Source organism: Diorhabda sublineata, chromosome 3 (assembly GCF_026230105.1).
Source record: "Diorhabda sublineata isolate icDioSubl1.1 chromosome 3, icDioSubl1.1, whole genome shotgun sequence".
NCBI lineage: Eukaryota > Metazoa > Arthropoda > Insecta > Coleoptera > Chrysomelidae > Diorhabda > Diorhabda sublineata.
The window spans coordinates 24,081,511-24,094,541 of NC_079476.1; the positions used below are offsets into that span (position 1 = coordinate 24,081,511).

At 32.6% G+C, this 13,031-nt stretch overlaps 2 protein-coding genes across 3 annotated transcripts in view; one reads left to right on the forward strand and one right to left on the reverse strand.

Moving 5' to 3' along the window:
- The window catches only part of LOC130442129 (uncharacterized), a 40,938-nt gene that overhangs the window by 16,283 nt on the left and 11,624 nt on the right, over positions 1-13,031 (forward strand). The window contains exon 1 of one of the 2 annotated variants that reach the window (XM_056776194.1): positions 12,890-12,986. The exons of the other annotated variant lie outside the window; for it this stretch is intronic. The gene's annotated coding sequence lies outside the window, so the exon portion shown is untranslated. Of the gene's footprint in view, positions 1-12,889; positions 12,987-13,031 lie in introns of those variants that run through there. 2 annotated transcript variants of the gene reach the window in all.
- LOC130442126 (thyroid receptor-interacting protein 11) overlaps positions 1-13,031 on the reverse strand; it is a 62,503-nt gene that overhangs the window by 14,306 nt on the left and 35,166 nt on the right. The gene's annotated exons all lie outside the window — the stretch shown is intronic.

The window sequence follows — 13,031 nt, forward strand, 5'->3', positions numbered from 1 at the left end:
TACATTTAACTTTGTAGTGAAAACAGTGTAAGGTTAACTACAGGAAACCGTTAATAAGTAAACATAACCATGATATGATATATACAGAATGTCTCATTCATTTAAATCCCGTTCATTGAAATGGACTAAACTTGAGAACTAAATAAATTTTAGACAAAAAAAAAATAAAAGATAATTTTATAGTTAATCAAAGTAAGAAGTGGTTTATACTAGGCGAAAAAATTGATATCATTGTTCTTAAAGCGTGAAGTATTCAAAATGGCTGACGAAAAAACTAATGGCATTGTTGTTAAAGCATGAAATATTCAAAATGGCCGACGAAAAAATTAATATTGTTCTCAAAAAGTTAAGTGTTCAAAATAACATTAACACAAAAAGTAAACAGAAACAAAAAAGCGAATTACAGAGTACAGAAATGAGATTATAATTAAAACAAGAAATAAAACAAGATACTACAAAAAAAGGAATAACATTTGAACTTGAAACCAATTTAAAACATTATCGAATCCATGACGTTTATGAAGTACCAACTTTCAAAAGACTATGTGTAAAATTTTGTGAAGCTACTTTTGTTATTTTCAAAACAAATTCGTGTGTTAATACTGTACAAGCTCAGCAATAACGTTTTGATGGTTCTGAGCAGTGTTTGGTTATATTTACACGTAATAAATCAGGTTTTTTGTGTCGATATGTGACAATGGTTGAAACATGGATGTATCACTTCACTCCGGAATAAAAACGATCATCATTTGAGTGGACTACAGCGTGTAAGTGTACAACAGTCAGCTGGGAAGGTTATGTGTATGAAATATTGTTCATCGACTATCTCTAAAAGGGAAAGACAATCAATAGCGAGTTGTTGGATCGTTTGAATGAAAAAACAAGGAAACACGGCCTCCTATATCGAAGAAAAACCACTGTTTCGCTAAGACAATGTACACAAGTCGATAACAACGATGGTTAAATTGAACGAATTTCATTTTGAATTCCTTCCTCATCCACCGTATAGTCCAGATCTGGTCCCCAGTGACTACTGGCTATTTGCTGATCTCAAAAAAATTTAGAGAAGCGTTAGTCACACGACTTATTAAGTGATTTGTTATATAACACACGAAATGGAACACCGAAGAAGAGCTGAATAGAAGAACAAAATGACAGGGGAAAAACGTGATGGAAAAGAATGGAAGCAGATGTGGAGAAAGGAGCCTTTGATTCAACTCCTATAAGCCTTACATCTGAAATGATAGAAGCTCATTTGGGTTAATCTAAGCTTAAAGTTACTGAAAAATCGAGTGTAAAGGTTCCCGTATATGCTGACGTAACCGTACTGAATTAGTAAAATGTTGATGGCCTTGGACAAATGTGTAAAATTTTGAATTCATTTAATTCTCTAAAGTAGGTAAAAACTATAAAGACCACAAATTCTATAATATGCTATCCTGGTAATCCTGGCAAGTTAGGAATTTATGAAATTATTATATTATCATCGGTCCTTAATAAATATACGAAATTTCAAATAAATCTAACGTTTAAAAGTATTTGAAAATCTAATTCAAATATTCAATTACATGTAAGTGAAATTAGTAATATATTAATTTTGAAAAACTTGACGAGGTTACTTTCATGTTCTCGGTGTTATTAACCGACTGTGTTTTCGTGTACCTGAATTCCTGCCGGTTATTATTTACTTGGATTATGAGCCCGTCGTAATTTCCACTAAAATCGAGGGTACAAATATTTAACCTTAGTTAACACTTGGTCGAAGAATTTCCTGTGACCCGTATAAATAGTATGATGTATCTATAAATTTTTTTATATAGCCCCATGAATATGTATACAAACAAAACCACTATACAAAAAAACCCGTAAGTAGACCAGGGCTAGCGGCATATATTATTGAATGAATTATTCATGGCGGAAATAATAAAATGACGAAACTAAAAAAAAATATTTGTATTGTTTTAAAATATACTGAAATTAAACGTTCTCAAATTCGAATAAATGGTCATGGAATCCTATAATATTAAATAGTGTTATAGATTCTTCCCCATTAGTCTGGAATGTTATCGAATACACCATAACATCCCCGAATTTTATTACTTACTCTCTTTCAGTCATCAATGGAGTTGTCTGAGAGATTCTCACTTAAATTTTAACCATTATAAACGCTTAGTTTCTGCTTGAGGCAAAAAAAGCGATCGCATTTGAAGAAATTTAAAGCATAAGCACCTTCTCACCCCTTTCGGTGAACGCCATGTATAAAACTAACATATTGCATTTCGAATCGCTTGACCATTCACCGTATACACCCGATCTGACATCCAGCGACTGTTTCCTGTTACTTTACCTCCAAGTTTCATTTACAGGAGACAAATTTTCAACAGATCTCGAGTTGATGACTCAACTATGGCTTTGTGAACAAAAAATTGTTTATTATCTTTACGTTAGTTGAGCAAGTGCTTATTTTGTCATGTGTATTAAAAGTCTTATAAGTTGGAAATAAAAAGAGAATTTATAATTTGGTTGGATAGATCCCTAAGCCTGACGTCTGTCTGAACCTCCCACAAAGTGGAAAACCAATAATTTTCACTCGAAAAAAAGTATTTTGTGGGACATACATTAATATAATTTCTGTTTCTCAATACCTGTTAGAAAAGATGTTTTGACTTCTCTGGCCATAACTATGTTTGCTCTACGAGGATATATTGAAAAATTCTTAGCATATTATAGAACCATACAAAATTTCAATGTCAAAATATTTTATTACTCAACATATTCTCCTCTTGATTGGATACATTTATTAACGCAACGTCTCTAGACCTTTCAAAAAAATGTTTCTTCTTGTTCTGCAAACCAGACCTCCACAGCTTTTATTACCTCCTCGTTGGAAGAAAATTTACGACCTTTTAAACTTTTTTTCATTTAAGGAAAGAGATGATAGTCGGACGGAGCCAAATCTGGTAAATAGGAGGGGTGTTCTAGTAATTAAAACCCTAAATTACGAATTTTTTGCATGGCAACATGAGATTTTTGTGCAGGGGCGTTGCTCTGCAAAAACAAAATACCTTTCCGCGTCTTTTCTCGTAATTTTTTCCTGTAGAGTGGTCAGTAATATCGAATAGTAATCTCTATTTATTGTTCTATCCTTATCCAAAAAATCAATCATGATTACTCCATCGCTATCCCAAAAAACTGAAGCAAGAACTTTTCCAGCAGATTTTTGGACACGAAACTTCTTAGGTCTTTGAGAACCAGAGTGTCGCCATTCCAACGATTGCTGCTTTGTTTCTGGATCGTAGAAATCATCAAGTCTCATCCATAGTAACAATTCGGTTTAAGTCTACATCGTTTTCAAATCGAGCACAGATCGAACACGATGCTTGTACCCTTGCTCGCTTTTGGTCAACATTCAAACATCTGGGGATCCATTTTGCGGCAACTTTTCCTATGTCCATATGATGAACGCGTACGTATGAAATATTCAGTGCTTCAGATATCCGTTTTACCCCAATTCGACGGTGTGATAAAATCATGTCATGAACTGCATCCATATTTTCGTGGACTGACACAGAAACGTGCTTCTCCGATCGGTCATCATCTTCAATGGAAAATTTTATCTCTTTTGAAGCTTGCAGTTCAATTTTTCACGGTCGCATACAAAGGACATTGATCACCATGGGTATTAAGCATATCTTCGTAAATCTGCTTAACTCTTAACCCTTTTAAATACAGGTACTTGATGATGGCTCCAATTTTTCAATTTTCACAATTACAATGGACATCTTTTTTCTTTTAATTTATTGCTTAACTCTGGTTTACTTTTTTGACGTCAAACTTTACACTGACACTTCAAATAAGTTCGTTGCTATGGTAACGTAATATTTTGTTTATGCATGGAACTGGTCTAGGCTAACTAGATATCAATACATCCTCGTAGTTTCCCTAAATCTTTTAACCCTTCGACTAATGTTTGATTGGTTAGCACCTAGTAAATTGGTTTATATACTTTCCTTTCCCAAAGCTATTACGAACTTATCCTTGCTGAAAAGACGTGTTCGATTCATATTTTTTCAAGCGAATTGTTAATTTATGAGTTAGGGCACTAATCCACACGAAAGAACTAACAACAAACAATTTCAAACTGGAGAAAGACGTGAATGAATTAATATATATGAGAAAAATTTCTTGCTTACATCGAGGGGCTTGTGGACCATAATTTTATAACGAATATAAAACTGAAATTTCACCAACTGCAAAATTTTCATCACCAATATTTGAACAGTTGTTTGAATAATAATTTGTTCATCTATCTTATCAAAAATTTTACAGAACAGGATGTTGGAAATTGCTAATATGTTTTTTTAGGCGCGGTGTGTCAATACAGGATAGTGGAATCAGAAAGTATACAGAACAAACTCTTAGATTTTCATAAGGAAGTTGTTAAATATATATTTAAATACATATACGTAGGGCGGTCCATTAGTTCTAAGCCTTACATAGAAAAAAAGGTCATAAATAAAAAAAAATAATTCTCAATATATTATCCCATTATTTCCACACACGTTTCTGAACGTCTGACTAAAGTTTCTATGCTTCTATAAAAATATGATGCAATATGAGTCAAAATGTTTGCCTGTTTAACATCATCTTCGCTGTTAAATGGCTCTCAGCTCCGCGAATTAAAAATAGTCGGACGGGACCAAATCGGCGTTATATGATGGGTGTTAAATTTCTGTGAGCCACAAAGTCAAAGAAATATGCCCCGTTTATGGTTGTATTTGAAGTCAAAAGGATACCCTCGCAGTCTCAAAATATTGTAACCATCACTTTTTGGACACTTTTCGTGACATTTGGTTTCCACTCCACTCCATGGAGTATCTTATAAATTTTATAAAATTCTAGTTTCTAGTCTCTTTAAACTATAAGGAAAATGTCAGGTGCGGTCTTGCACAATCCCTAACCCCCCCTTCCCCAATAAATAGAAATTAATTAACGATTTTGTGTTTATCAAATTAGTAAAGGCACTTTTTTAGAATGTGAAAAATACATTACAAAAGGGTGTTACATACATTACAAAATACATACAATAAAGGGCGGTATTTACACACAGAACCGGCCCTGGCTGTTTTTTATTGGATTGTAATATATAAACAAAAATTTAGGATAATTACGTTAAACTAACTACTAATAAAAAATTTGAAATTGGTTCGTTTTACGTATTCCCAGTATGGGAAATGACGAAATTTTTATTATCAAAACATATATTTGTATAACCTGAATAAATTCAAACAAAATGCATTTATGTACATTGAAAATATTTGATCGAACAAATTGTGAACCAACTTACTATATTTATAATTTACGTGATTATCGTTAAACGGTTAATAGTATAATTAGAAGGACTAATTAAGGTTAATAATCCGACGAACGACACCTTATGTCCTGGTAATTTATTTCTATAACGCCGTTCTAGAAATTGCATTAATCCTAATCTAATCAATGTAAGAGTCTCCATTCTGAGACTAAAATTATACGAGGGTTGGAGCAACTATTTTATTCTTGAAGATACTAGTGAGGTTAGACAATGTGACTTACAAAAACAAAAGGACAAATTAAATAGCACTGAAATATCGTAACATAAGGTTACGTGGTGCAAAAAAAATACGTCAAATTAAGTTTATATGACAAATCTGGACTTAAAGACTATTAGACAGACGATACTAAATACATCTAGGTAGAAAATTTACATGGAAGAAACAAATATTCTTCAAGAAAAAACAGCTTGGCAGATAGTCATGATTACCACTCGAATCAAGCTCTTTATATACAAAACCGTATTGAAGCCTATATGGATCTATGACATTCAGGTTTATCTCGATCCCCAAGTCCCACATATCGCACCAGGAAGTCTGTGTGGTGCGGGGTTCTCTTTTACAATTGAAAAATAAATGGCACTAATGAGTTGTGGGGCCACTGTATTAGTTAACATTGATGCCAAGTCACGAGGAGCTGTGTTTTTTTCATCTACCACACAAAGCGTCTGTTCTGATTCACATGTAGCATGCTTGGGATCAATGAATGTATTTTGTGAATTTGTGAACATTGCCGTTTTTTATTGAGAGGCCAGTAGCAATTTAGAAAATAACTGAGTAAGTTGTTGATCGTGAAAGTTTGAGCAGAAATTGATAATTCAGATTTAAAAAAATGCCTTACTCAACAACAATGCATAGAATCGCTTCATACACTTTTTTGCAATGAAGCACCATCATAGAAGACTGTTTACAACTAATTTGCAGAATTTCGTTCTGATCATGCGCGCGCTAGGTTAACTACTATTGTAACTGTAGACAAACCAGTATAGCCGTTACTTTTATATATATATATATATATGTCAAAAGCTTTTTCAGTATGAATAAAAGCGCAAATTACGTCAGGCGGTAGGTTTTTTTTCATTTTATAGGAATACCGACAACAAAATAACCAGGAAAAGTTAATAATCCACAAAATCGTTTATGGTTATCAAAAAACAGAATAAGTTAGTAAAACTGGTTTATTGATACACGATTTTTTTTATTTTATGAGTTTTTTATAGGTCCTCCTATCGGTAAGTTAATTGCTTTAGAAATTACCTTTCCTAGATGGTATTATCAATTTATAATGAAAGTTGTTTTGTTACAGTAGAGTTGGGTTATTTTCCTTAGGGTTTTTTCATTAGATTGTATCCACTCAAATTCACTTTAAAAAATTTTCGACCTAACAAATGAACAAGGCATTTTTGTTTCTCAACATAGGCCATATATTTTTAGGTTCGACAATTCGTGAATATTAGTCATGGTGATATTGTGGATAGCCTCTTCTATCTCTATATCCTCAATGGTCATCCAGTACCATTTGGTAAACTTCATATTGCTGGTTGTCGCAGTTTTTGGCCAAACCGTACCCTCGTCGGCAGTTAAGCTGATACGGCCGAGTTTTAATTCAGCTGCCTAAAATTTTACGGTCCTAAATGATAGTGCGGAGTCTCCGTACATTCTTACCTCCGTCATCTTACATTTAATGACATTTCAATACTCAATTCTCTCTATTTACAGAAATCGACTCTCCTCAATCTTTAAGTTAACGGTCGACTGTACCGATATTATTTAGGGAAATTAATATCTTGTTTGTTATTAGAAAAAAAAATAGTCATCGATGGTGAGAGTAAAAAAGAAAAGAAAATATAAATATGAACTAGTTCAAGGTATCCCAAGTAACAGGCCCTTTATTTATTGATCAAAGTCCACTAGCTTCTTGTTGAGTAAGAAGTGATAGAGATTTGCGTGATACATCAGATAGTAATCACGAAGATTGAGTTTCATCGAAAATATAGCTTATGATCATAAGAACATGATGAACTTCAAGTTGAAGTCGGAAACTTTTCAGGCAACTCTCGTACTTACAAGCATTAATACACCCATATTCAGTACAAACTTGCAATGCTTGTGTTGAACATACATTGAAATGAATAGAAGTAAACAGTTCTTAATTACACTAGGAAGACATCCGTTTTTAAAATCCAAAGAAAACCATTTAACATATATGTAAATTTCCCCACCTTAGTTGTTGAAGCATAATTTTACTTTTTAAGTACAAAACGTCTTTTACATTTGTGTTTTTACTTAAATGTAACTCGCATATAATTTTTGAATAAGTTATGCTGTTTAATTCCTAATTTGAATTTTATTCCACCTGATGAAAAACAATTACGAGGTATAATTAAAAATACGGTAATCACTTAAGCCGGTACTACACGATGCCTTCAACTATACGTCATTCCAATGTACGGCTGAACATAGGAAGGAACGCTGAATGGGACTGGGGCCTTATCTTAACTTATAGAAATGAAAAAAATTAATAAACTGCATACAACAGATATAAATTATTTTAAAATACACTGGATGTTGCTGGCAACTTTGGTTTTTTCATATTAAACACACACATTCACACGTAAAAGGACAAGAAGTGTTTGTACTGTTGGTTCCAACTTCATACCAATGCCAAACGACCATACGATGAGTCCAATCATACCAACGTCCAACGTTAGAAGCATTGAACGCATCTTGTGGTACCGGCTTAACTCTCACAACATCAAGAATTCAGAAATTCAGACAAGCAGAGACAAATAATAACGCGTTCGGGTCTCTTCAATTAAATTGTTTTTGAAAACAGTTTACAACTGGAAATGACTCAGTTCATTACGAGGAACGTATAAGACAGATGAAACTCCGTAACATTCTAAAGGTGATTACGAATCGGGAAAAAACATTCGATTTTCACGATTCATTAATGAATAATGAACTGAATATTGTTTATCAACTAAGTCAATTAAATCAGTGCTAAAAATAGGTATCAGATAATAATTCTAATAGTTAAAACAGTTCGTTTGATGTAAATTCATCATTCATTCAATAAACAGCAGAAAATGACATGCAATTCCAATGATATTTAAAAAAAACTTAGAAATTCAATCAAATATGGATTACATTTTCTAGTGATATGAGATGCGTCCAATATATTCAAATATATATCTGCTATTCATTAATTAAATCGAAAATATGATCCCATATTATTTTTTGAATAACATCTCCTTCGAATAACGTATCGTTCATTTATCTATCTGTCGATATCGTCTTCGATAATATTACACCACTCTGATGAGACGCAATAACGTCGAAACCGGTTAGCGGACTTTTTTGTTTCCGAAGATAAAATATGCTTTGAAAGGGACCCGATTTGAGTCGATAGAAGCGGTAAAGCAAAAAACAGCAGAGCTCTTAAAGGTCCTCACCAAAAAAGACTTCCAGCACTGCTTCGATCAATGTAAAAAACTTATGGAAATGTGTGTGGCGAGGGGAGGGGAGCATTCGAATGTAGAATAATTTTTATAATAAAACCCTTTTTCGTAACCAGTCTCGTTTTTTAATATCCAGACCTTGTAACATGAACTTCGGCATGAAAGTCAAGGTTCAAAAGCTGCTGTTTGCTTTTAATCTATGGAAAATGCCAACCCTTCTCGAGGTTGGAAATTAATAATTACAAATTAACCTCAGATCTCAAGCACATTTCTTACAGTCAATACTTTTTTAGCTACCTACTATTAAACATGCTGAGCTTTCGACCAAAAAATGTTTTTGAAGCTTAATAGTTATTGAAAAACTACGCACTTTACGTGAAAATTAATTTAGAACAAAGTTGAAGTTAATGATGGTGAATTAAATAAAAAAATTCAATTTGCAGTTGAAAATTTCAAGCTTTCAAAAGTTTCTACAAATATTTTGAAAAAAAAATTGTATGGCTTTTATAGAGATCTTAAGAATTAACTATGATTCAAGCTTTTGCGCAAAAATTGACAGCTATAAAGAAAAGAAAAAATCGAAACCAACAGATTTTCCAAAAAGTACTAAAATGATAAAATAAAGTTTATATATTTTTAAATTTTCTACTATAAATTATTAAAATTAGTTAGTTAAAACCTCTAATTGAAGTATCTAAATCACCTATCTCCGGCACCAACTCAAAAATCTCAAAAAAATTATGGTCGATAAACCAGTATTTTTTGTAAGTACTCTCCGTATTTCGAAGAATTTATATACGTTTATATATAATAACTTCGTCTTCATTTATTATACATACCCCATGAGGGGTAGTTTTTGAAGGATGAAACATTTATAAATTTAAAAACCATAACATACACTAAGAAACATGTTCATGTATTTATTTTACAAAATGAAACAATTTTATATATAAAAAAAATTGTATAGCTTTCGCCTTTTGTATGTTGTTTTTAGAGGGATGAAACAATATAAATACTCACTCAAGGTATTTTCGGTCCTTAAAATTGAGTTTGTTTAATGAAGGGTTGTTTTTCTAAGAATTAATTCGTTGAAAAAAATTATAATTTGCATTTTGAAATATATAGGAATATTTTATTCATTTCAGCGGTATTTGGGGGGTGAAATGATTATTTCTCTGTTTACATGAAAAGGGGTAACTTAAAAATAGAAATAAGGCAAGACAAACTTGATTCAAAATTTTCATACAAATCGATTTTGTTCCAAAAAAATTACAGTAATTACGGCGATTTGATTTTTTCCCCAATCAAATTTGGGATTAACTCAATAAAATAATTAATTTATATATTTTGTTCTAAATGATGATGAAAAATTAAATATTCTATTCTCACCAGGTGAGCAAACATTTTGAAGTTAATTCGTATTAAGAAAAAAATATTTCAAATTAAATGTCGGAAAATATCAAAAACTAACTTAAATTTAAAAATTATTCGAATTTCCTTTAAATCAATTATACTTTATTTGAAAATTCAGTTAGTACAAATGAAATTATTTTTTTCTGAACTTTACTACGTGATATTAAGTTTATCACTACTATTAACAATATTTTTATTATTAGCTATATAAATTTTGAAAAATATAAAAGTCCTGCATGTCCTCGCATGAGAATTTTTTTCGAAATAAAAAAAACGTACCTGCTAAATGATTTAACAAAACACAAACACGAATGTGGAACGACTTAAATAAGCGACGACACCGCGTCAGCAACAAACACGGCAACTGTCTCAAGTCAAGTTTACAAGGGCAGTTTCAACGGCTTTCTGAAACTAATATTTATTTTACTTACACGGCTAAGCGCGTTATCACTTCGGTGAATTTGATAGCTAGAATTTTTTAAAGCTTAGTTTCCTATCTTCGTCTTTATATACCGGAACAGATAAAACGTTTATATCAAACATATTTCGTGATTAGAAAACGGTTTTTAACAAATATAGAAAATGTTAACGTCTGAATTATTTTTTTTTCAGTTCTTATGCTTCTAAATGTTCTTGAAACATATCAAAAGGTGTAAGAAATTATATTCTTTGATACAGTTGAATCAAATTAGTATAGGGGGGGGGGGAACGCGCAAGTACTGTCTCGAGGGTCTGCATAACTTTTTTAAATATTCTGTTGTTATAAACCTCGGACTTTATACCCTCCAACAGATTTATAAACGCGGCAGAGTAATAGGTCTACGAGGTTTTGTAAAACGCTAATTGTAAATCTGAAATTTATTTTCAAGTTTTGCTTCATAATTTAGTAGCAGCAACCTGTTTTACGAGGTCTGGATATCAAATAACGAAACTGGTTACGAAAAAGGGATTTATTATAAAAATTATTTTATATTCGAATGCTCCTCTCACCACCCACCTTTCCATACGTCTTCTTTGGTTAGTGCCTTTAGGAGCTCTGCTGTTTTTTGCTTTGCCGCTTCCATCGACTCAAATCGGGTCCCTTTAGAAGCAGATCTTTTTCTAACCTTTCGAAAAAATCTGAGCAGACCCATTGACACAAGAGCTTTTGGTCAGGAGTCAGATTTTTAGGCACCAACTTCGCATAGACTTATGTACTGTGTAATTTATTGTGTAAAATTTTTCTTTATAGGCGTTTACAGCATCGGCAATTATCTGAATGCTCATTCTTCGATCTGCACGCACAATTTTGTTGATTTTGGTTACTGTTTCCAGAGTTAAAACAGTCACAGGGCGATCTGGGCGCTGGTCACCTTCAGTACTCTCTCGGTCCTCACCAAAGCAGTTAATCACTCAAAAACACGCGCAAGAGATAAAGAATTGTCTCCATATGCTTCTTGCAATAATTTATAGCACCCAGTCGAAGTTTTTTCAATTGAACGAGACATTTGAGATTGATCGCTGCTCCTGTTTTTTGTCACACATGATGAGAAAAAAACACGTTCGTTTCAAACCGCTACTAGTATAATAGTGACGGAATAATGTATTGGGACGTGCATAGACAAGATATCTAGATACTCCAAACAAGAAACCCTCTAGGCGCGCAGTCTCTTATTTAATTGCCAGACCTCGTATATAGTTTATTAAAAAAACGTCATAGTAGTAAATCTTCATGAATTTCGCAAAACCAATATAGGATGAATATCAAAATATTATTATGAACATTTTTTTTGTATTTACATATAGGGCAGGTCGTTTCACCCCGTATCGGGACGAGGATCTTCTCTATTATAGAGAGTTCAGAAATAGTAGTAAGTGAATTGAACTGAGAATTAAATAAATATTTTAAAGATCTTTATAAAGAATCCGTTTCAAATTCATTATTCATCTCATTCGTAACCCTCAAAAATGTACAAAACAAAACTCTAAAGTTGATTGACTGATGGCAATTTATTTTTCATTTCAATAGTTCGATACATTTCAACTTCTTTAACCCATCTTCATCTCTGACGATGATAACTTGGTGTAGTGGTGCTAAAAATAGTCTGGTCAGTACGTTTCCTCCTCATTCGATTAAAATTTCTATCCAACGAGTGACTTGCAAGTTTGAAAAAAAAATAGTCATACAAAGCTAAATCTGGAGGAAACGTTGGACAAAACAGGAGTTTGTAGCCAAATTCAATCAATTTAATGGTGGAGAAGGCGGAGGTGGCAATTCGCACAAATGGAGTCGTTTTTTACTTTAATTAGTCGTCGAATCGGCCCAATAATTCACCTTTCCGGCCGATAGGACAATTTTTTGAACACGTTCACTATATCGACTGTTCTTTGGTCTCTGATGTGGTGGTGGATTGTTATATAGGGTGAGCAAACATCGTGAATAATAGGAAGTTTGTTAAATTATTCGCATCGAAATTTCCACATTCCGTGATTATTTTTTAAAACGTTATCATAATTTCAAATCTAATATATTCCACAAACAGAAACCGATAAATACGACAAACGACAATAATTCTTATCGTTAAAAACGGAACAAAAACTCTGTACATTGACCACCCCTACCATAAAATTAATACGTTCAGTTCGTATTCGTTAAGTGGCACATGCGTAGATACACGTGAATTAAAAACAGGAAAGTATGATCGTAAATAACACCTATAATATACCACGTGTTTAACTATCGCCATTGTTGGATTACGAGGTAAGATGTTTGTTGATTATTCATTCATTTTTTTAATTGAAAATG